The 23,942-nt window shown below is 37.7% G+C and overlaps 1 protein-coding gene across 1 annotated transcript in view; it reads left to right on the forward strand.

Moving 5' to 3' along the window:
• Positions 1 to 762: 762 nt before the first annotated feature.
• The window catches only part of FMRFa (FMRFamide), a 45,269-nt gene continuing 22,089 nt past the window's right edge, over positions 763 to 23,942 (forward strand). Inside the window, exon 1 of the mRNA XM_065221611.1 lies at positions 763 to 982. The gene's annotated coding sequence lies outside the window, so the exon portion shown is untranslated. The remainder of the gene's footprint in view (positions 983 to 23,942) is intronic.

Raw genomic sequence — 23,942 nt, forward strand, 5'->3', positions numbered from 1 at the left:
TCGAAGCAATCTAACATCACCATCTGATAGAGCAAACTTCCTTTATTGAATGGCATGGTTAGTTTGCGTGGGAGTGATTTGATTCTCAAGGAATTTGCGTTTAAAGCTATTGTTTACGTTTTGTTGTTCCGCCTATTTCAATTGTTGGTCTAGATTTAATTCAAAAACTGTTCATCGTAAACATAAAAGTGTGGTTTAGTCGGAAAATGTGATCTAGATGTCCGATTTTAATACCCACAATCTTTCAATTTTCTCTGACAACGTTTCTGATTGTCCATTAATCATTTTTTGTCAATTGTCAGCTAGACGATCTGCATATGGACAATTTCAAATCATTTATTTTAATTTGTTTGAGCCAAACCCGGTGAAATTCACTTTTCAGCAGGGCCAACGAATGACCTATTCAACGGATGTTAGGCTCCTGTAGTATGCGAAAGTGATTCCTCTGCGTAAATGAGGATTTGAATTTCACCGTTCATCAGCAGTGGCGTTATTTCTAGCAAGGGAAGCGCCAGCCAAGCTGTTAATAACTGTGGTAAAGCTAATAATGATAATCTGTAATCGTGATACCCACAGCTGCCTAGGATCGTAGTAAGTAGCATGTGGGAGCCTGTCCTCCCCCAGCACCGCAATGACCCGGCATTAGCCAGAAGTGCGTGCTGTTGTGCTCTTCCTGCCGCACATGTCCGGAAAGAAAGCTAACTTCCACCAGAGTTATAAAACCGATGTGATGTTCTGCTTTGCGGTCAGAAGATAAAAACTGTTGGTGAAGACTGGAGCAGCATTCAAAACTTGATAAGGTGGATGCACTAGCCACAGGTGCTGCCGCCGGAGAAAGGATATACATTGCTACAATGAGAACATTTATCTGAAAATTGTGCATTTGTAGTGAATCTAGCTTATAAGGTGGATACTTGAACTTGACAGAATTGTCTCGGCTTTGCTTGTGGATATTCAGTTGATCGATATATTTTTTTGGTGAGTTTTAAAACAGTTTATGTGAAGTTTGTGTTAAATGTTGTAATAAGGAATTATATCTAATCCACAAATTTAGAATGTTCTTAATCTTTCTTACATATCATCAAAAACATGTCGACTCAGCTCGACGAGTTGAAAAATGTATCTATGTGTGTGCATGTTCTTTTGATTATAAGTAAGGGGGTCTAAAATTTCTCAATAACTGTCCCGTGGTTTGTGGACAGTCACTAACTGCAAGAAACCAAAATTATATATATTTTTTTTGAACCCGCCGCCGCCATTCTTTTCTGTACCAAAAAGCTCGACGGGAGCCTCCTGGCAGTGAACGCAACTATTCTCAACTTGATGTTGATTTTTGGTAACTGTAAGAACTGTTAAGTTTCCAACTTTCGTGGAACTGTGAGATTTGTTAACAATATTGATTATATGGTTAGAATGTGTTCTTTCATTGTACATTTTACCATTAAGAGTGTTTGTAGTTCATATAACCTGCATTGGTATGACCTGCTAATTTTAATTTACATAGAGTTCAAAAGATGAGTATAACATAGGTTAGTTGAAAATTTATGTTTATGCATCTAGTCTGCAAGATTTGTACAATAATTAGAATTTACTTGCACGGCTCCAAACTTTGATAATAATAAGTAAAACATGTAAATGATACTTTAACTAATCATGTTTGTATTAGTTCTTGCGTGAAGTTAACGATTTACATAGTTGGAGATGCTTAACGTCAAATATCAGACTTAATGTGGTCATCATATAGGTGAGGAGATGAAAGTATAGGGTTGATAGTTCCGTTGTAGTACGGCAGTGTGAAAATTGTTTATAGAAAGTAAAAAACGAGCAAGGACAATTTCAAGCAAGGTTCGAACCGGATTGATTATCTCCTTTACCGAACTCCCCCGTTGGGGATGGATGGTGAGGGGTATCTTCCCCCACCACCACTGGCAAAATAGATGATCACCGATTAGCTCTCGTACCTTCGTGAACACAGTTCTATCGATTGTTTCACACTCACGTCGTCATCTGACGTACGATAGTTGGGTAGGATGGGTTAAAAGCAGGTGATGCGACCATAATAATTGTTTTGTTTTGGAGGAGTTTGGGAGTAAGCCCACGGTCTTCTACTCAGTAGGCAAAAGCAGCAGTCACAAAAATAGCCGAGCTACTCAATTTAAATTTTAGGACATTATATGGTGGATTGTGTTAGTTACTAAATTTGGTTCCTATAATAGTGGAACGCATTGGTTTCTAATCACTAGGTTAGAGAACTTCTCGTCTTCCCTGGGCATAGAGTATGATTGTACTTGCCACACAACCCAAGTAGCATTGTATACTTTATAGAGACTTTCTAGCAGGCCTGCCCAACGTTTTTGAACCGCGGGCCAAATATTAGAATCCATATCAGATGGAGGGTCAGAAATTTTCATTATGCACTGGAGCCGGTGTTTACGTGTTTTTTTTATGCGGTTTTAGGGCAAAAGTAATAAAATTTCGCACTTAAAAAAATTACAACATTTGGTGTAAATCCACATCCACAACACATTAAAAAATGTGTTTATTGACCCTAGCATGCTAAAATTATGTGAGCTAGCAGAAACCAAAAATTTTAAAATGTTAAGTTATGTGAATTTAAAAATCTCGGTTGGTCGGTTTTTACGCGGTTTTCCACATTTTTACACAATCAGAAGCTGTTGTGTCATTTAATAAGCATTAAAAATTGCTAAACTAGATAAAGAAAACAAATGAATAATCTTTCCAAGTAGCTCACTGTCATCAAGACAAGTTTCAGCAACTGTTTATGATTAAAATAAGTCGTTGTTTATGACCGAAATCCGCAAAAAATGCCACTGCCGGTGTACCTGTAAAAATGATTCTAAGATTTCGTCTGACAAATATGAACGAAGAATAGAAGAACCCGCGGGACGGGTGCGAAGGCTTTTCTAAACTTGTTGTGGGCCGCACATAATGAGGCGTACGTTAGGCAGGCCTGTTTTATAGCATTCTACGTGTCTAAATCGTGGTCTACAGAACAGAACCCTGATAAAACCAAAATTGTAATTTGGGAATACTACTAATGCATAAATGGTACAGGCTTAGAAACCTCTCAACTGTGGTCAACTGAATTGTTTTCCGTCCTTTTTGTGCTAATTTAATGTTTGAAACATGCAAATTAACTTTATTTTAGCTACCGATGAAAACTTAAATTGTCTGGTTTTCCAACATAGGTACACTACTGGAACAAATAGTCATATTAAATTTTTCGTCGGAATTTAAATTAGTAATTCACATCTCACAATTGGTGGATAAGATCAGGTTTTTATTATTGATTACTCTTGATTATAGCAAAGAGAAATGAATAACATTTTGGATAAACGCTCCTATAGTTGCGGTACGTTAGAACCGTTTTGTTCCTATAGTTGAACTATAGCACTATAGAAACCAAACGCTTCTAACGTACCGCAACTATAGAAGCGTTTAGATATTATTTCTGTTCAAATAAAAAACACTACGCTAAAAGAATGATGGCGCTTTTACCCCGTCAAAAGTGATCCGTCTGGATAGGGGACAATGGTATACAACGCACCCCCTGGGCAGAACGCACCAGCTGACAGCATAGCATCTGAAATCAAAATCCTGTATGAAAAATCCTAGAATTGGATTCAAAATTCCAAGAAAATCTCAAAATAAAATGAAAAAGTGCGTTCTACCCCAGGAGTGCGTTATGTACCTTTTTTTTATCCTTTGGTTTGTTTTCCGTCGATCTTGTTTTCCGTGCTGAGCACCAATGCTACCGACGCCAAAGAGGCAGCTCCCACACCTGGACCCTACCTATCGACCCATCAGCTCATGAACCGGTGACCAACGGCTTTACTTCCCATCCGAAAGAAGGCGTGATCAGAGATGTTATGCCTCAGAACATCCCAGCGGCGCCGACTGGGATTGAACCCAGGCCTGCTGGGGTGAGAGGTAATCACGCTTACCACTACACCACCGGCGCCGCTTTATGTACCGTTCTCCCCTAAATTTTTCAATTTATTGAAATTATTATCACATATTCATATTTTTCATATTTTGGAAAGAATTATTTTATAATTGGGTCGCCCACCTTATGAGAAGTTTGATTGAATTCATTGTGACGTTTTGTGAGTTCAGGTGTAAGATGTTGTTAATCCTTTCTTTGTTTAATATTTGCAAGAATCTTGAGGATTTCTTATATCACTGACTGTGGTCCGTCTTATCCCTCCGGGCATTCTTACTTCTTCTTATTTGTAATGGAAAACCTACTTTTTTGTTTTTTCATTCCTAGGGACCACAATTTTACTTTAACCATGCAACAAATCATGTGAAAACAGCCCAGTGGCAGGCGTGTATGCAACATGTTATACCGTGACAGCGGGTCCAGCACAGCAAAATAAACGATTTGAGCCCGGGACATGCTGCCTACTGTCAAACGCTGCTGTTGGTTATATGCCTTGTCACTGGCCTGTGTGAAAGTGTAGCCCAGGTAGTGCCTAACCGATGTCAATTATTCAAGGTCTGGCCCAACCGACTTATTGGTATTAGTGAAATGTGGAAATGTTTATTGGTTTCGTATGTCATCGCAATGTTTATATTTTTACACGAAACAGCTGTTTTCTGTGACGACACGTCTGCCATTCGCAGTATGAAATGTATTGCTGCCGTGACATCGGCATACGCTTGCACAGCAATGTTTACAACATTTTTGCTTCTAACACCAGCAAGCTGCCTGTTGTTCCAGACCTTGATATCGGTACATAACAACTTTGCCGAAGGGTGTATGGACGTATGGTGCTACAATTTATAAAAAGATACTATTTATAGCTGTTTCAAATTATATGCCAAACATCACTTTTCCTGCCAACACTGCCGGTGTACCTAGTAAATTCAGATTCCAAGCTGAAATAATTTCAGAATTTCTTTTGTAAATAAAACTCTATGTTTGAATTGTCTTGCAAATTTACATGGCAGGTTGCTATATCCAATTAATTTTTAAAAATTACTGTGCTGGAGTATGTTACCCCGTTGAACTGTGCTTAATTAAATGTAAGTTTATACTAACTTTACATAAAATCCTTATTATGGTACAACATGCCCGTTACGTGGCTAGATCACCTTTTCATGGTACGTTACGGTATGTAAGATCTACCATCGATTCCTACACAGTTCGAAAAGTAGTGTAAATTTCTGTTCAATATGATGCACATAAATGGAGCGTCATATATCATATAAGTTTACATTATATATCATGTAAAGTTCTGGCACATTTCATGGAATGTAGCAAATATTGTATACAAAAGCCCATCTTTGTAAACAACATTGTTTACAAGTTGCTCGGTTGCGTGAAATTAAATTTAAGTTTACGTGAATGAATGTTTACATCACAATTAAAATTCAAAATTTTTATCTGTGTAGTCTGGACTACTTCAAACTAGGAGAACAGGATTTTTTCAGTAATCAAAGGAACATATCCTAGTCCTTGTTACTTTTATGCTTTTATAATAGTGATAAGTCCTCGGATTGCCTGGACCGAGGATGTACTTGGAACAAGGAAAACAATAGTCTTCATATATGTGATTCTTAATCTTCTATTCGTTGTTCCATAATTTTGTTGCTAAGGAACCCAATTTTAACTGACAAATGGGTGCGCCTTGGGATGATGTTCTCACTCTTGGAAGGGTATAAATAGAGGGATGTAGTAATACGACATGGACTACACTAAGGACACGGGATATAATACAATAGATCAAATTACTGGTCGCAGTGGTTTTATGTTGCGAACAGATCAGAAAAAAATTGTACAACATTACTGAACGTTAGTAACAGGACGCATTACAAAATAAAAACAGATATTGAAAAAAATAAAACTACTGACAATTTGCAACAGTCAGTTGAACCAAATACGTTTTCCGTCTACAACATTAATTATTTATGATTGTATTGGGAATATTGAATACAGATTGGTGATTAATACCGTAAAAAAAACTACCAACCTGTCAAATTACAAAGGAAACATGTATGGCTAGCATAGCGTATTAAAATTAGATGATACTGCATTTTACGTTCGTTGACATTATAAATGCTTCATGTTAGACACACAAGTGTGAAACAAGATACACTGGTCTGTCAAAAAGTCATTTCGCTGCTCTCATTCTCCGAATAATCCAAACTTCTAAAACTAGATTATAAATAAGATTGCCGTTTTGAAACTGCCTTCTGCATATAATATTATTAGCGAGCTCTCATTTCACATTTTTATTCTGGTACCAGCAAATGTGTTTGATATTTGGTGTGCTCGCAGCAGAATTAAAACTCTTTCAATTTAACTAATTTTGCTCGGTGTATTGAAGAAAGAAGGAAAAACTTTATCGTTTAAACTTTTTCCCGAATCTGGTTGGATATCACATACAATATACAGCATACGAGTGGAAACTCTTGCGATTGGCTTAATCGGTGGAAGTACATTATAGAAAATCTGAATTTACGGAGTATTTGCGTTTGCTGTTAGCTAACCGATAATCGTATTGTGCATTTAGTTCACGTGCGTATCAAATTGCCAAATAGCGTTTCCTATTGTGCTGTTCAGTATCAGCATTATTAATAGCTTTTTCTATGACAATATGCTTTTAGGCCATGAAAGTACAACTTTCTTGGAGCTGTCTGTTTTTATCTGTATTCAGGAGAGGAAGTTTCTTTTGTACGTTGCATTGAGGCTGGTCTGCGTTGTGTTCGGTAAAAGTCATAAACTGCATTTTCCTTGAGTAACTTTAGTGGCCAACTTCTGGCAAGCGAAGCTGTCTGATACGGACGAACAAGTGCTCACCCCATCGTGACCTCTAATGTATGTACGAGCATGTATACGTAGGAGATTTGTAATTTTATTGCAAAGTTTCAAGTACGACAATGGCATTAGTCCAAAGCAATACTACCGCATGTATGTACGTTGTCTTATCGTGGTTACTTTCCTTCGGTTAGTGAATGAATCACTCAAAAATAAGGGACCTAGTATATTGCTCCACGTAGTTGTCTTTCTTACAAGTAACAGCACATAGAGTGGGCATCATATATGGGCCAGTATGTCACATCCTAGGCAGGTTTATCTTCATCAACGAGTAGATACATAATGTTGGAAGATTATGTTCATGCTCAAATTTTTTCATACCCGTCTAAGTGCCTCCACACTCTCGGTAATTAGCGGTGAGACCTAATAAGGGCCCGTAAGCAATGTACACACTTTTGGAGATTTAAAATTTTAGGCTTCTATACTTCAATCTAGTCCTTTCCGTTTATGATCTGATTATTAAACGTGTGAAATTAGTTGGTTTGGGCCTTTAAAAATACAATTTTCAGATTGGTTGACAATGATATCATATTTTAGAGGTACAGGTGAATTGGGGCATAATTATCATATCGTACAAAAACGGGTAGTGATGGTGCTTTTTATTATTAAACTTTCTCAAATGATTTGCAAAAATTAAAAAAAAAAACTATATGGAATGATGATGATGATGATGATGATGGCCCACCGCTTACCCTTACAAAGAGTACGATTTATCTTTAAATTAAGTAGGGTAGAGAAGTACTTCGGCATAATCGCCCATTTTGGGCCTATCGAGCAAAAACCTTCAAATAAATCCATGATTTCAGAGTTAACATGTCAATTATGCGTTTGGTACGATACTTTAGTTAATAAGCTACCAAAGAAAGTCAATGAGAACGCGTGATATGAAGGTTTGCACCCATTATTCCCAAAAATAAAAGAAGCGCTCCGACCGAATCAATTTTTATCTTCATCAGATAGGTCGAAGTTAATTCATTGGCGTTTCAATGGTGTTTCAATGCGTTAGAGCGAGTTTAGAATCCGTAGGCCGAGTTTGGCGTCAAGAAGTAGTGTTAGACTTTTGACAATATCTCAACGATTGGTTTTTCTTTATCAAATCTTACGGTACGCACGGAAAGGTAAATAAATTTGGAAGCCATCAGTAATAATAACATTCCGTTTGGTGCTAAACTGCGCTAGATTAAGAAAGACTAAGTGTGGATTGTGCTTAATAGGCCGGAAATCGGGTAGTTAACCCTATAACATGGTGGCTAAAAGTCTCCTTAATAAAGATATATAAAAAAAAAAAAAACCCTATAACATCTTTAATCAAATATTAAAAATCCATCATAACTAATATAGGCATAGAATTCGATAGTTCCTTGCAATTTTCTTGATGAAATTATCAATGTGATAGTTGAACTTAAGTTTGCCATCAATAATAACGCCAAGATATGTTATTTATCCAACGGAATCAATAGTCTCATCATCAATTACAACCAGGGGTTGAAACTGTTAACGTTTTTTACTACACCAGCTTCGTTGTCGTGCGCGACAGTCTGTTTGTATTCGTACTCTCATCCTCTACCGTCGTCACTCTTACACAACACAAACGGTAGAACAACATTCCAGCAAAAAGAAAATTTTCAAATAAATATCATAAGAAATGTGTGATTTCGTTCTAATTCCTCAATTTGGTGAAAATTAAACCATTTCTGATCATGAATTGTTATTAATAGGACATCGTTGCTGTTTTGCAAGTGTCGGAAGCAAAGGTAGTCGATAATCACAGAAAATATGTCGACTACGATGACCGCTTACAAGACTGATTATAACAGAGACGTTTTCATTTACTCGATTTCCTCATTTTTTTTTCTTTGATTTGTTTTTCGTCGATCTTGTTTTCCGTACTGAATACCAATGCTACCGACGCCGGGAAGGCAGCTCCCACACCTGCACCCTATATATCGACCCATCAACTCATGAACCGAAGACCAACGGCTTTACTTCCCTTCCGAAAGAAGGCGTGATCAGAGAACCGACTGGGATTGAACCCGGGCCTTTTGGGGTGAGAGGCAATCATGCTTACCACTACACCACCGTGCTCATTTCATTTCATTATGAAGCTCAAAAATTGTCTAGACCAATTATTTTTAATTAATTGTATTTAAAATATGAAACACTGTCGCAGGTTTGTTGATCAAATGTTTGAAAAATAACTAAATATTGGGCCGTATGAATAAAAACCCGTTTACTTTACTTTCCCGTGCTTTTCTTACGGGAAAAGGAAAATAAACACTTTTATTCATACGACCTATTGCATCGAAAATGTTGCGGGATGAACAATTTTTGAACTTCATGTTGCCTAATTTAGTACTATTTTCCACAAAATCGCACGAGGAAACGGACAACGAAAATTAATTTTTAAATAAAATTGGCGCTGCCGTAGATGTTTTTTGAACGCATCGAAATAGCACTTCACACGCGCATATGCACGATAAATCGTTGCACATCACCAAAACTGAGTTCACAAAACTTGCAATACACTTTTTCCAACATTTTCCATTAAAGAAGTGACTCGAACTATACGTCTCGGAGAAAAAATTTATCGAATAATACCGTCCGCTGTATTAGCTTTCTCAATTTGTTTGTCGTTTTAAAGTTACACGTGCATGTAAATTTAAAGGTTTTTTCGTTGAAAATTCGATGTTCTTCGATAAGTTTTTACATCGCGTGGTGATATTACACTGTAAGAAAAAAATAATCGAATAAACGTGTAATTTTATGAGATTTATCATGTTCTTTTAATGTGCATGATTTTAATGCAAAATTAAATTAAAACATAGTTTAAAGCGATGTAATTCTAAAATGGTTTTGGTTTACATGTCTTGTAAAAAATCTTATTTTTTGTTGAGTACAATTAGTGTATTGAAACCTCACATTGTTCCACACACAGACAAACCGCTTAATCGATTGAGGACGCTGCTAACAACATGAACACGAAGTTCACAAACTTACAGACACTTCTTGCTGCAGAATAAGTAGTTTTTTAGACAGCTAAGCTACATGATAATCTTTATTTTCGTGATTGAAATTTCTATCTGCTTTGAGCATTTCCACGCTACAAATCGGTAGGACCTGACTCTCTTCGATTTGAATTTAAAACTTTGCGTACCAACCCTAGATGGCATTTTCCATAAAAATTAATTGTCAATTGTTCCGGATAATTTGTTTATAGTCGCGTATGTAATAACGGGTTTAATTTTTTTAAATCTTAATTTGAAAACACTATTAACTCAGGTATTCATTTAATCAGGTTTTAAGTACCGCGTAAAACAAATCTGTTTAAAAAAACCTAGCAAGAGTTTGGATTTTTACAAGCTTGGATGTTTTTAAACGTTTAGATTTCGATGCCAGTTCTGATATTACCAATAGTACTAAAACGTAAAGTTCAGACAAATTTTACTTAAGTCCTGTATCAACCACCACATTTGCAAAGCTTCGTTCAAATTTAAAAGGTTCGGGATAAAAATGGCTTTTATATTTGCTGATTTGAGCTGGCAATCCTCTATTCTTTTTTTTTTTTCTTTGGTTTGTTTTTTCCGTCGATCTTGTTTTCCGTGCTGAGCACCAATGCTACCGACGTGCCATGAAGGCAGCTCCCACACCTGGACCCTACCTATCGACCCATCAACTCATGAACCGGGGACCAACTGCTTTACTTCCCATCCGAAGGAAGGCGTGATCAGAGATGTTATGCCTCAGAACATCCCGGCGGCGCCGACTGGTATTGAACCCAGGCCTGCTGGGGTGAGAGGTAATCACGCTTACCACTACACCACCGGCGCCGTTATCCTCTATTCTATCGATCTAGAATGTTTTATCATCTATTATTAATCATGGTAATGTTTTATTTAGAAATACTTATACTGTATACCCGCGAACTTTTTTTCCTAATTTTTTTTTTTTGACGAGATTAGAACAGCTTAGCATTCGGCGACCGTTCCGTTAATTTCAACAGATACTGAGTACTCGGTAGTTAAGGGACTCTTGAGAACTATCAAATATTACAGAAACGATTAATTTAACGAGACAACAAGTCAGTACTTTTTAGAAATACTTTCGGTTTAAATATGCAAATGCTATGAGTTGATGGCTGAGTAACTCAGAAATCAGGTCCCGGAATTAACTGTTATGTAGCAATGGGTAAATGGCCAACAGTATTCCAAGCAGAGATATTTGTGATTCTAGAATGTGTAGAAATATGTTTAAAAAGAAATATATGCATTTTTCGGACAGTCAAGCAGCATTGAATGCCCTTAAATCAATGATCTACACTTCAAAGTTAGTGTGGGAATGCTATAATCAACTTCAGAAATTGTCCTGTCGTAACAAGGTAAATCTATATTGGGTTCCTGGTCATTGCGGCATTGAAGGAAATGAAAAAGCTGATCAATTAGCAAAGCTTGGCTCATTCCAGCAATTTATTGGTCCCGAACCGTTTATTGGTCTATCGCCTTCTAATCTGAAAATGGAATTAAAGAACTGGGAAAAAAGCAAGGTACAATCCAATTGGAATAATACCTCAACAGTCCGGCAATCTAAACGATTCATTAAGCCCAACGTTTTGAGTACGCAAAGGTTACTCAATCTTTCCAAAAAGGATTTAAGCACCTACACTGGATTAATAACAGGACATTGTCCTGGTAAATATCATTTTAAAAAATTTGGAAAGCTTAGCGACGATAAATGTCTCTTTTGTAATTTGGAGAGCGAAAGCTCTGAACATTTATTGTGTGATTGCGCTGCACTATTTAATAAACGATGCAGATTTCTTGATAAAGGACTCACCGTACCTGGAGAAATTTGGACCAGTACACCCAATAAAGTTGTAAGCTTCATTCGAAGTGCAATTCCATATTGGGATAATGCCGATGATCAATGATGAAGACCACTCTACATAGTGGTTGATCATCAAAACACACGACAAACAGTAAAAAGAGGATACACCACAATAGATCAAAACACTGGTCGCAGTGGTAAATGTCCACGACACGGGGAAAAAAAACTCAGAAATTATAATTAACGAAGTTTGCTAAACATGGAATGTTTACTTATTAGGTACAAAAATGACGACTGAAAATCTATTTTTTTTTAACTGGAGCTTCTTGAATAGAGGAAAGTTCCGACTAACCTTCTCTATTTCCTGGCTATTCTCTAACCCATTGAGTTTATATGGGGAAGTTTACCGCTCCGAAAAAAATAATTACGTTTCGATGTTTCTAAAAATATTGGAAATCTAAATAAATCACATTTTTCTAATTTTCTATAGCAAATTTACGTGCAACATTTTTTTTTGTAAGTCATCATGGCATAAAGCTGGACACATTCTATTCCATGGTGTTTATGTTATCAAAAAACTCTCTTGAGCTCACGGGCTCATAAAGATTGTCAAGACATTGTTCTAGACTTCATTGAGCCTGTAGAATTTTAAGATCTTGGGCCTCAGTCGGTAAAGGCACAGCTATAAAGCAAAACCATGCTGGAGGTGGCAAAGTTCGATTACCGGTCCAGCTCAGGAATTTTCGGGTTTGACATTTTATCGATTTAGCAGCGTGATTGTCTCGTACCCCAAACGGCCTGGGTTCAATCCCAGTCAGCACCGCCGGGATCTCTGATCACGCCTTTCTTCGGAAGGGAAGTAAATTCGTTGGTCCCCGGTTCATGAGTTAATGGGTCGATAGGTGCAGGTGTTTGAGCTGTCTCCCTGGCGTCGGTAGCATTGGTACTAAGTACGGAAAACAAGCTCGACGGATAACAAACCAAGGAAAACAAAATCGACTTCCCCGGGCATAGAGCATGATTGTACTTGCCACACAATCATACTATTGAAAAAATAGTGCAGGCTTAGAAAACTCTCAACTAACAACTGTGGAAGTGCTCAAAGAACACTAAAGGGCCGCCCACATTAGATCCGTTTGCATTGCGTTGACGTTAATTTGACAGTTAAACAATAGATTTAGCTGTCACTTTGCCGCAACGCGTCCGATCCGGATCTAATGTGCGTGGGCCTTAAGAGTCAAGAGGCTTCACGGATTCAAACAGAATTTCAGGACCTTGTTCACGACTACATTCAGCCTGTAGAACTTCAAGATCTTAGCTCCAGAATACTTTGGAGAGCATTAAATATCTTATTTATACCATTCGATGATGTGCATATTGTCAAAAGGCTTTCTTGAACATAACGGACTCAATGACATGAATGCATCCGCAGGATGTAAAATGTCAATAATAAAGAACAACAAGAACAACAAAATCACAGACTCATAAAGATTTTCTGGATATTGTTCAAGACTTCATTAAGGTGGGATCTTCATGATCTTAACTCCAGAGTAGTTTGGAAAGCATTAAATGTCTTATTGATACCATTCCATGATGTGCATTTTGCCAGGAGGCTGTTATGAACTTCATGGATTCAAAAAGATTTTCGGGACTTTGCCCAAGACCATATTGTGCCTGTAGAACGTGAAGATCTTAGCCCCAGAATAGTTTGGAAAGCATTGAATATCTTATTGGTACCATTATATGATGCGCATGTTATCATAATCTTTCTCATTCATCTTTAAAATGAATGTGGAAGGTATACTTTGGTGCAATAAGACCACTGAAAAAGCGCATGGGTAGAATATTGGAAAATATTTTTAAAAAGCGGCTGACAAAATCGGGTCATTATTACAAATACAAAAGGTTCGCATGTGATGAACTTTAAAAAAGTTCAAAAAGGCAAATAGGTCTCAAGTTTTATGGGGTAAAGTAAAGTTGTAAAGTTTGTTCAAATGATACAATTTTTCATCTCAAAACAAACTTGCCGGTAACTCTTTGAAATAAAGGGTGTCCACGATGAAATTGCCACACTATGAAATTGCTCTAACTTTTTAACCGTTGGGTAGAATTTAATGAAAATTTGGGTGGATTTAGTTCATAGTGCATTATTTACATCCTGCAAGTTTTAAAGTCCTGTGATCAAAACTCGCGGAAATGGAGTCGAAAGAACAGCTCGTGCGTGATAAAATCTTGCGCATTCATCACGAGAACAAGGATCTCTCGCATCGTTCCATCGCTAAAACGTTGAGAATCACGAATTCCACGGTGTCGCGAGTGATTAAGCGATTCGAGGAACGGTTGACCACCGATCGGAAGCCCAGAAGTGAAGGAAAAAGTATTCCGATCAACACCAAAAATCACAACCGCGTAGTTGGGGCCTTCAACCGAAATCCGAACGCCTCCGTTAGGGATGTGGCTAAGAAGCTGCACCTAAGCCGAAGTTTTGTCCAGAAGGCCAAAACTAAGGCTGGGCTTCGAACGTTCAAGGTACAAAAGGTCCCTAATCGCGACGAGAAGCAGAACAAGTCCGCCAAAACCCGTGCCAGGAAGTTGTACCTCAACATGCTGACGAAAGTTGAATGCTGCATCATGGACGACGAAACATATGTGAAGGCCGACTTCAAACAGATCCCCGGCAACCTGTTTTTCACGGCCAAGGATAAGTTCAGCGGTCCGGAGCATGTCCGCACTCAGAAGATGTCCAAATTTGCGAAGAAATTCCTGGTTTGGCAAGCCATCTGCACGTGCGGGAAGCGGAGTGCACCTTTCGTGGCCCAGGACACGATGAACGGACAGGTGTACATAAAAGAGTGCCTCCAGAAGCGGCTGCTTCCTCTCCTGAAGGCCCACAACGTACCAACAATCTTCTGGCCGGATTTGGCCTCATGCCACTACTCCAAGGACGTGCTGAAGTGGTATGCGGACAATAAGGCCAATTTCGTGCCGAAAATGTTCAACCCTCCCAACACTCCGGAGCTCCGCCCCATCGAGAAGTACTGGGTGATTATGAAGCAGCACCTTCTTAAACGACCTAAGGTAGTGAAGACAGTCGAGGAACTGAAGAAAGTATGGGTTTACATGCAAAAAACGGTTGATTCACAGGTTGTGCAGAATCTTATGGCTGGGGTTAAGGCCAAGGTGCGGGCATTTGCGTATGGACTGTAAATAAAATACGAGTAAAATAGTAAAATGAAGTTTAATAGTTATTTCTCAATCCCTGAAAATTTGATGGCAATCGGATGAAAATTCGAATTTTGCGAATCAATTTTGTGTGTGGCAATTTCATCGTGGACACCCTTTATCACCATTTTTTTAATTTTTGGTCACATTTGAGCTTTTTTTTCTTCCTTTATTTAACGTCGGTCTCTGTTCCGCAATCTAGTGCCAATCACCGACGGACATCGATTGCCATCTATTGACGGCAATCGAATGTGCAGGAACGCAGCTTCCACACCTGCGTAGGGTATCGCACCCATTCAACATACATGGGCTGGGACTAACGGTTTTACTTCCCTTCCGAAGGAAGACGTGACCAGAGATTTTTATGCCTCAGAAAAATCCCATCGACCTCGGCTGGGATTGAACCCAGCCCCATTGGGGTGTTAGAAAACAGTCACGCTTACCACTACACCACCGGTGCTGGCACATTTTGGCTTTAAAAGACCTTCCAAATATGTGTCGAAAAACTAAGTTTTATTTTAGAAAATCTCAACACTAACTTTTGCCCACCTTGCTCTACCGATTTATATCCCTGGCTAGAGATGGGCGATCCACTCACGAGCTATAGTGAGCTGATATCTCGTGGTTATTTTTTTTAGGAACCGCAGCTCATCAGCTCACTCACATTACAAGTCTAAGCCATTAGGCTGGGCGCCCACTGGTGGGGCGGTGCTGTGCCATCATACAAAAAAACATCATGTCAACGAACGCCACACGACTTCCACATCATGTTTTGACATGTTGCATATATTCGTCGCTTCCAGCGGGACTCTTTTCAAAAAAGGACTCATTAAACTTCACGTAATTGTTCATGCTTTCAATTCGGCCATTTTTACTCACGCCTAATTTTTCAAAGTGATGGATCTAAGATTAGGCCCATTGCTAAAAATCTGGTATTTATTAATTTTATCTAGATGAACGCGTTGGGAGTATACTAATGGATATTTTTGGTCGCTACCAGGGGCAGTTAGGCCTAAATTACATCCATTTCCCCTACAAAAAAAAAAACAATGGTTGATCATCGATGATCACTTAGAAGATACATACATTTAGGCGTTGACGAGCTAGTTTCTGTGTATCCATGTCAGTTACAATCAATTATTATAGGGGAAATTACGATGACATCGAACACGCAGTTTGGCAATGTACGGATAATGACGCCGCCAGAGAGCGACTTTTGAATACCCTCGAGGCCCAAGGAAGACAACCCTATGTTCCTATCAGAGACGTGTTGGCAACCCGTGATCTCTGCTATATGCAGTCCGTTTATGTCTTTCTTCAAATGTCTAGTATAAGAATTTAATTCCTTTTGTCTTTTGTCTCTCTTTATTAGTTTTTGTTTGTCTTGTCCCCCCGTCTCGATGAGTCTCATCGTCGCCCACTGGTCACCCACCATAGCCGGTCAAACTCCGGACGAAGCTAGAACAGCACTACCGTTCATACTGGCGACAACGCTCTGATGAGACAACGAAACCCTACCCCAAGCTCCTCCCCTGATCCTATCCTTCGAAAATGTACCCTTCTAACCTCGAGTAAGCCGCGAGTAATCGGCCCAACTCCTACTAGACATAGAATTAAGTGAATTTTGTTACACACAGTGAACAATGAATTATCGGCTCCGTAAAGCTAACGCGATTGAGCCTTCCAAATAAACGAACTAGATAAAAAAAAAATATAGGGGAAATGGATCTAATGTCGGCCTAAATGCCCCTAAATAAATTCAGCAATCGACTAATTTTTAAATAGCGACCAAAAATATTAATTAGTACCGTCCCACGCGTTCATCTAGATAAAATTGATAAATAGCTGATTTTTAGGGATGGGCCCAATCTTAGATCCATAGGCCAGCATTAGAGCCATTTCCCCTATAACTTCTACCAATTGGATTGCCTCAAATCTTCGCAAAAATCAAATGAAATGATTATTTTAATTAACTAATTATTTATTTTGGTACCACAACAAGTTTTAACATGCTTAAACAAGATTCGAAATTGACTTATCTCCAGTACATGGGTATTATTTAATCATGATTAAGCATGTCTATACTAATTTACTAAAATTACCAATGAGCTAGATCAAATAATCATTGAACTTAATTTTTACAAAGTTTTGCAGCAATTCAATTGGTAGAAAAAATACAACGCAGTTACGCCAAATGCTAATTTTTCTCTGAATTAATAATTGGCATCTGTCATGGATACACAGAAACTAGCTCGGAAACGTATCTCCTAAGTGATCATCTGGTTAAAAATAAAAATAAAATACAAGTTTAATGATAACTTGAAATAATTCTTTGATTAGTTTGGTGAAACTATAATTTTTGAGATCTTAAATCATGCCTCGAACATACACGATTTAGAATTCTGATTTCCCATTAGTGTTTAGTCAAAAGGAATTCATCAAAACAAAAATATGTGTTTTTTTTTCTAAAATCTCACTTCATGTTTCATTTTGAACTGTCAAAACAAAAAAATATAACAAAATTTATCAAAGATAAGGGATAAACAAACACAATAAATTTAAATGATCTAGATTTATAAATTTTATTATGTATTAGGTATAGTGTTGAATTTCATACTGTAAAGAAGCGATTTGAACATATATGTAAAAATTCTAATTAGCTCAGTATTATGTTATCATTGAAACCATATCTGTTTACCACATCTCACAGAGGTAAAATGGGTGGAATACGAATAACAGATACCTAGCATCAGTTCAGTTACCTCGACGTCTAGCGCCCAATTTATCATCGGTTGAACTGAGGTGTTCTATTACCCCTTAATTAAAATGTTTTCTCTTTTCAACACGGCAACTGTGTACAGATTTTCGGCTCCACACAACCGCAAAAACTGGCATACCACGCTACACATTCTGTAATGACGGGTGACCAAACAACGACAAAGCCGCACGTTTCATAATTGAATCTCAAAGGAGCAGCACCATTGTTTGCCAGTCGGATATAATCACTCGTTGATGGTGGTGACAGCCAGTGAGTCGACCGAGGACGAGAATTATAATTTATCCAAACTACAATCATTACTGACTGCACTCTGGTGATATTAGAATCAGGATTGCATTTCGAATGACATTATTCAAACAATGTTTTAGCTTTCCTTGTACATACATCTGAAGTTCGTATTTGTTGACCAGAATTTTTCCTTTCCCAAATGTAATGTCTCATGAGTCCAATCAGCACGTAATATGTATTGATGAATTTGGTACGTTCTTCCCTAATTGCATGGACAGTAATAAATTTTTCTACCTGTCGTTTGGAATGTGATCCCAAACATAACAGCCATTTGTATCAATTTTTACCTCTGTCAGATACATATCCTTATCGCTTTTCAAAGATCCTTATACTATTATCCAACGTATACAGCACTGCAACATAAATTATGCAGAATGGCTATAGCGTAACTCATTCCATAGAGAGGTTTCCCTGGCTTGCATTATTATTTTAATATTGAACTAGAACAAACAGCTAATACACCATTTGACATGCTTCTCAGAACGTTGCACGGAGAGTTTACCAACTCACTGCGGCCAACAATAAAGGCAGTATTTTTTTATTCCTCATTCTAAGGGATTAGTTAACATATTTGAAATGTCGCGACATCAACTTCAGCTCATTTCATCATTCTATTCTGGTTGTGACGTTCACTATGGAATCGCCCAACTGGATTGGGCAGATGATAGATTTGAACTTTTATTAGTCATTGTAAATGTTTTTATCCATTCTTTCTTGTGGATCTTTCTTCTGCAACGTAGTAGTGGGATGATTCATGCTAAAATTGGCGTCTGTCTCGCAAAAGGATATAGTACAATGATTGAATGAATGGAGTATCATCAAAACCGTGCCCTCCCAACGAGGCGAAAGAATTTTTGTAGGGGCTAATGGAGTGAACAACGTATCTAATGGGAAAATCAATGTTCAAGTGCCTGCGTCACACAAGGAGGTTAAGATTCTAGGCTTTATTTTTTGAGTATTTTAAATCATCCTGTTTTTCAACGTTTTTCGAATGCACTTGCATTATATGATAGCTTAAGCTCAATTGAACTGAGGGACGAACATATTTATCACAAATTTGTAACAAAAACTATTCTCGACTTTATAGTACAAACACCAGGAAAATAAATCAACGATGTGCAACCAAACTTAGACACCCTAAGTTTGGTTGCACATCGTTGATTTATTTTTCTGAATTTCATTAATCTTGACATGGTAATCTTGGAGTGGAATAAGAATTTATTTTACATTTTCAGCCTGCGTATCGAATTTATGAGGAGTTTTTTTGGAAGAAGATCACAGCTACCGTTTTTCAACGTAACGCATTGAATATCCTCCAACAAATTTACCATCAAAACCTGGCAGGCATAAATACTAGTTACGGTTTAGGATATGAAAGGAGTTAATTCGAATTACTTTGGGAATCTATGAACAGTGGGTCAGAAATGCAATTTAGACGACAAAACAAAGCATTTTCGAGGCTTGGTGTTTTCTAACAAAAACCATCTGACACAAGAGATCATGCAATAGTTACGTAAGCACTTTTTTTTGGGATAAACCCACACAGATAAAAATTCTGAATTCTAATTGTGATGTAAACATTAATTCCCGGAGACTTATATTTCATTTCACGCAACCGAGCAACTTGCAAATAATGTTGTTTACAAAGATGGGCTTTTGTATACAATATTTGCTACATTGCTTGAAATGTGTTAGAACTTTACATGATATATAATGTAAACATATATGATATGTGACGCTCCATTTATGTGCATCATATTGAACAGAAATTGACACTACTTTTTCGAACTGTGCATCTTTTCCCATTTTAAGACTTAGTAATATTTAACAAACCCACCCCCTTGCATGATCTTACATCGAATATTTGAATGGTCTTTAAAAGACTTGTTCATGCTCACGTTGCCTCTCATGTAAGATAACGTAAGAAAATGTCTAAAACCCCTCCCACCATAGTGCTTACGTATTTATTGAATGGCTTCTTAAACAGATAATTCGAAACTCACCCGCATACATGGCGCCAAAATCTATTTTTTCCTCTGACATTGTGGAGACGTTGTCGGAAAAGTTGTCAGTCTTGTAAAAAAAACTCTTCTGGAATCGTCATAGTTCATGCTGTTTCTGAGTTGTTTGGAAAACAAATACAAAATTGATGAAAAAATTATGGAATGGTAAAAAAATAGTTATTTCTGTGTTCTACATACATTGACACAAAATTGAATGTTTCTAAAACAGATGACTTCTAAATTTATACATTTTTTTTTTCTGTCAGAAAAAGTTCAATGAGCTGTAATTTTTTAGGATGTCATTAAAATTTCTCAAAATTTGATTGCTGGTTCAAAATTTATCGGTATTGTTTTGGGCTTGGTTGGATGCGTCTACATGAGGTTTGAGAAATTGTCGTAAAACGCTTCTCATCCCATCCAGATGAAAGCACCATACAGGATACAGCTATCCTGGGAAAAATCCCTTTTCGTAAAGTTAAAGTCCGAAGAGTCGATGCATTGCTGCATAACCCTGTGCATTTAATTTTCCATTATGATGTTGGAAAGGCAATCCAGAATCACGTCGAATGCGGGGGGTTGGTGTATCGCCATTAGGCTTCAATTACGCCAAATGTGTCATTAGGCCGAACTTCATTACGAACTTCATTTCGCCAAATGTGTTATTAGGCCGAAAGCCTTTAGGATGAATGGGCATTAGGCCAAATTTTGAAAAGTAAAAGAAGAAACTTAGAGTATTCATTGGAACAATTTTTAAAACTCTGGTACTTCGAAAAAAATCCCTGTGTATCTGTTTAAGATGGGAAATACATAAACTAATTCATGAAATGATTTTGAAAAAATGCCAATTATTCAGAATCTTTCAAAGAATATAAAAATCACACATTAAGAAAATAAATCTTTGGGCATATTTTTCATAGTTTAGTGTCTTTGATAATTTTATCAATCTTATTCTAAGGTAATCAATCTGTTTTTTTTTAATATGAAGAGTTCCAATTAAAACATTTATAAAATGTGAAGATCAAAGGCTTGGAAAATGTTTTAAGAACTAAAACTTTAAACATATTCGAGAGATATCGCAAATAGGAACATTTTCAGATGCTGAATATTTAGCTTCTGATTTTTCATAACAAATTTTTCATTCTGTAAATCTAGTATAAGATTATTCTTATCAGATTTTTCCCGTGTTTCAACGAGTGGTCGAGTATTTTGCGACAATAGGACATAATGGTTTTTAACATATTGGAGGAACAATGCATCAATATAATTTCTTTTTTTTCTGATTTGCTGCTGATTATTTCTATGCCTTATTTCTGATCAATCTCTTCTTCAGTTAAAAACATATGAGCACAAATATCAGCTCCAATAATAACAATATGAAAATGGATCGCAACGTATGCTGCAGTACAGCGAACATGGAGTTGCATTTACAAAGCGTGAAGTTTATGCAGCATCCAAGATTTGAACTATGGAAAAATTGAAGTGATAGTGCAAGTTGGTCATCATGTCCACCATATTTGGACTCCATCAAATATGTCCTCAAATTGGAACAACGCAGAAGTGAACAACTATAGAAATTTCGCCATAATGACCCATTCGGCATAATGACGTTTGGTCTAATGATCCACCTTGATTATCATTATGCTAATGGAAATGCAGTCGAGGTACGAATGTGGAGATTATGTTCAATGTATGCGAGTGTGTGATCTGCCACATGAAGTACCTTACAGAGATCTTGCGTTAGTGTAGGGGAAATGCGATAATGTTAAACGTGTCATCCGGGAGAAATTCCCTGCAGAGCAGTGCTTCGACACTGGTGTAGGTGGCTACTTATGAATGTGAAAAAGGAAATACCCACATCGCTGCATTTCCTCAATTGGAAGGGTAATGCATTCTATCAAGGGAACCAAAAGGTGTGTTTTCTGTGTAAGATGACGGGGCACGGAATTAATTCTTTCCCCAAGCGGAAGGTCCGGAAGCAGCCAGAGAAGCAACAAATACACGAAGAACTAAACCAAAAAGAAGGAAAGCATTACCAGGACAAAGAACGGAGTGTTAGCAGTTGGGATGCTAGTTCGTACGCAGGTGTGGTAAACGAAGGTGCGACAGCGGAAGCAATTGAGGTGCTTAAAGAAGGGATAACAATCGACGTGATGGCACCGGATACTGAAGAGAACATAAAAGGAGAATAAGCAAGTGGAAGTCACGATCAGCAGGTAGTTATTTTGGTTACCGGAAAGACTAGACCTACTTAACGACAAAGGAACTGTTTAACCAAGATCTAACAGGATTAAAGAGAAAAAAGCAGAAGAAAGATCAACGTTGCGGGAGTGTTGCCCTATAACAAAAAATCGGCTAATTAGAGTTTTATAAACATGTGCGACTGTACAAATAAACGAATGTAAAAAAAATGATTTAGCACACAAAGATAATTATGAACTGATTCTCAAGATTAATCTGGATGGATTCTTAAATTTTCCGGCACATAGTTCTGAGGCTTATATGGAAAAAATTTCAAGGGAATATTACTGATACATTCACTGAATTTAGTATGCCGACGGTCCATAAAAATTAAAACAGGTTACGTAACGGGTTTTTATTATGCACAGCCTCTTATATGGAAGTGGAGAAGCAGATTCCATCCACGCCTCCTTAATCGGAAACGGAAAATTTTCTGTGACGAGATCAAAAGTAAGTGTTTCTTATCAAGGGCGTAGCCAGGTTTCGAGCTAGGGAGGAACGAAAAAAAAAATTACTATGGAAAATTTGGCCGAATGCCATTTCACCGAACGCCATTTCTCCGAAAGCCTTTGTGTTGCTGAGTTGAAGGGGGGGCAGTCACTCCCCCCCTGCTACCTCTGGCTACGCCTATGTTACTTGTGCATGTAGGAGGGGCACTGGATGGGCTCAAGCCACAAGCGTAAGGTCCGGAAGCTACTGGAAAAGTCAGAACAAAAACAGGACGACGAGCACAGTGGTGGTAGTACGTACACGGTAAGAAAAAAAGAACCCAACGGCCACTTTACTTTTACCTACTTTTGACTAGTTTGTCTCCTTTGTCTGTTGTCAAAAACGGAGGAGCAAAACCACCCAACAGGGATAGCAAAGTGTGGGAACCCAACGTTGAGTATAATCATATTTACCTACTTTTAAGTACAACTAACTTACTTTTGGGTAGAAAGCGAGTGGAAAATTCCATAAAAATTGCACACAAGTAAATGAAAACTACTTTGACCCACTTTACTAACATTTGGGTTCCTGCACTATAGTGCCGAGAAGAGTGAAAAGAACTTACTTTTGCGTACTTGTTTCTTACCGTGTACACTGCTTCGGTAGCAGGAGGAGCATCGTTCGACAACAACGACAAGGTAAGTGACAATAACGTTGAGGCGCTAGAGGAGGAAGTAATAGAAATGGACGTGAAGACCCCTATGGCCTAGGAGAACTGTGAAAAGAAAGCGAGCAATGCCCAGAAACAGCAGCCACTGGTATTCAAGGATCGTTTTACATCTAAGAGATTGGAGTCGTATACTGTTCAGAAAAGTCGTGTACAAAATAATAGAAGAACACAAGGCCCAGTGGCTGGCACTGGTGAAGGAAAAACAGTTGGAATAATTAAAGAAGAAACACACTATAACAGTTTATATGACCATTGGTTGACTTTTTTTTTGACTGTCAGAAGAGCACTCAACATAATCCTATGATTTTGTGTTACTTGGGACTCCTCCCATACACGATAAATGGTCACCTATTAGTCATCAGAAGAACACATCACTTTTTGGCACTGGTTCGGAATAGTATTTTAATTTATTGAAAAATTGTAAGACTTTCGGCTCCGCAACGTTTTTTTTTTTCGATTTTTAAACAGTTAAGCCTTATGTAAAAGAAATTATTGACAATACTAACATCGACTCTGAACACATTATGGTATGATTTTGAACATTCCAACGATATCGTGTGAAGAGTCCAATAGAAATCATCTTCTTAA

This window comes from Ochlerotatus camptorhynchus, unplaced genomic scaffold, assembly GCF_037179485.1.
Source record: "Ochlerotatus camptorhynchus isolate MF236.1 unplaced genomic scaffold, CSIRO-AGI_Acam_v1.1 ptg000146l, whole genome shotgun sequence".
NCBI lineage: Eukaryota > Metazoa > Arthropoda > Insecta > Diptera > Culicidae > Ochlerotatus > Ochlerotatus camptorhynchus.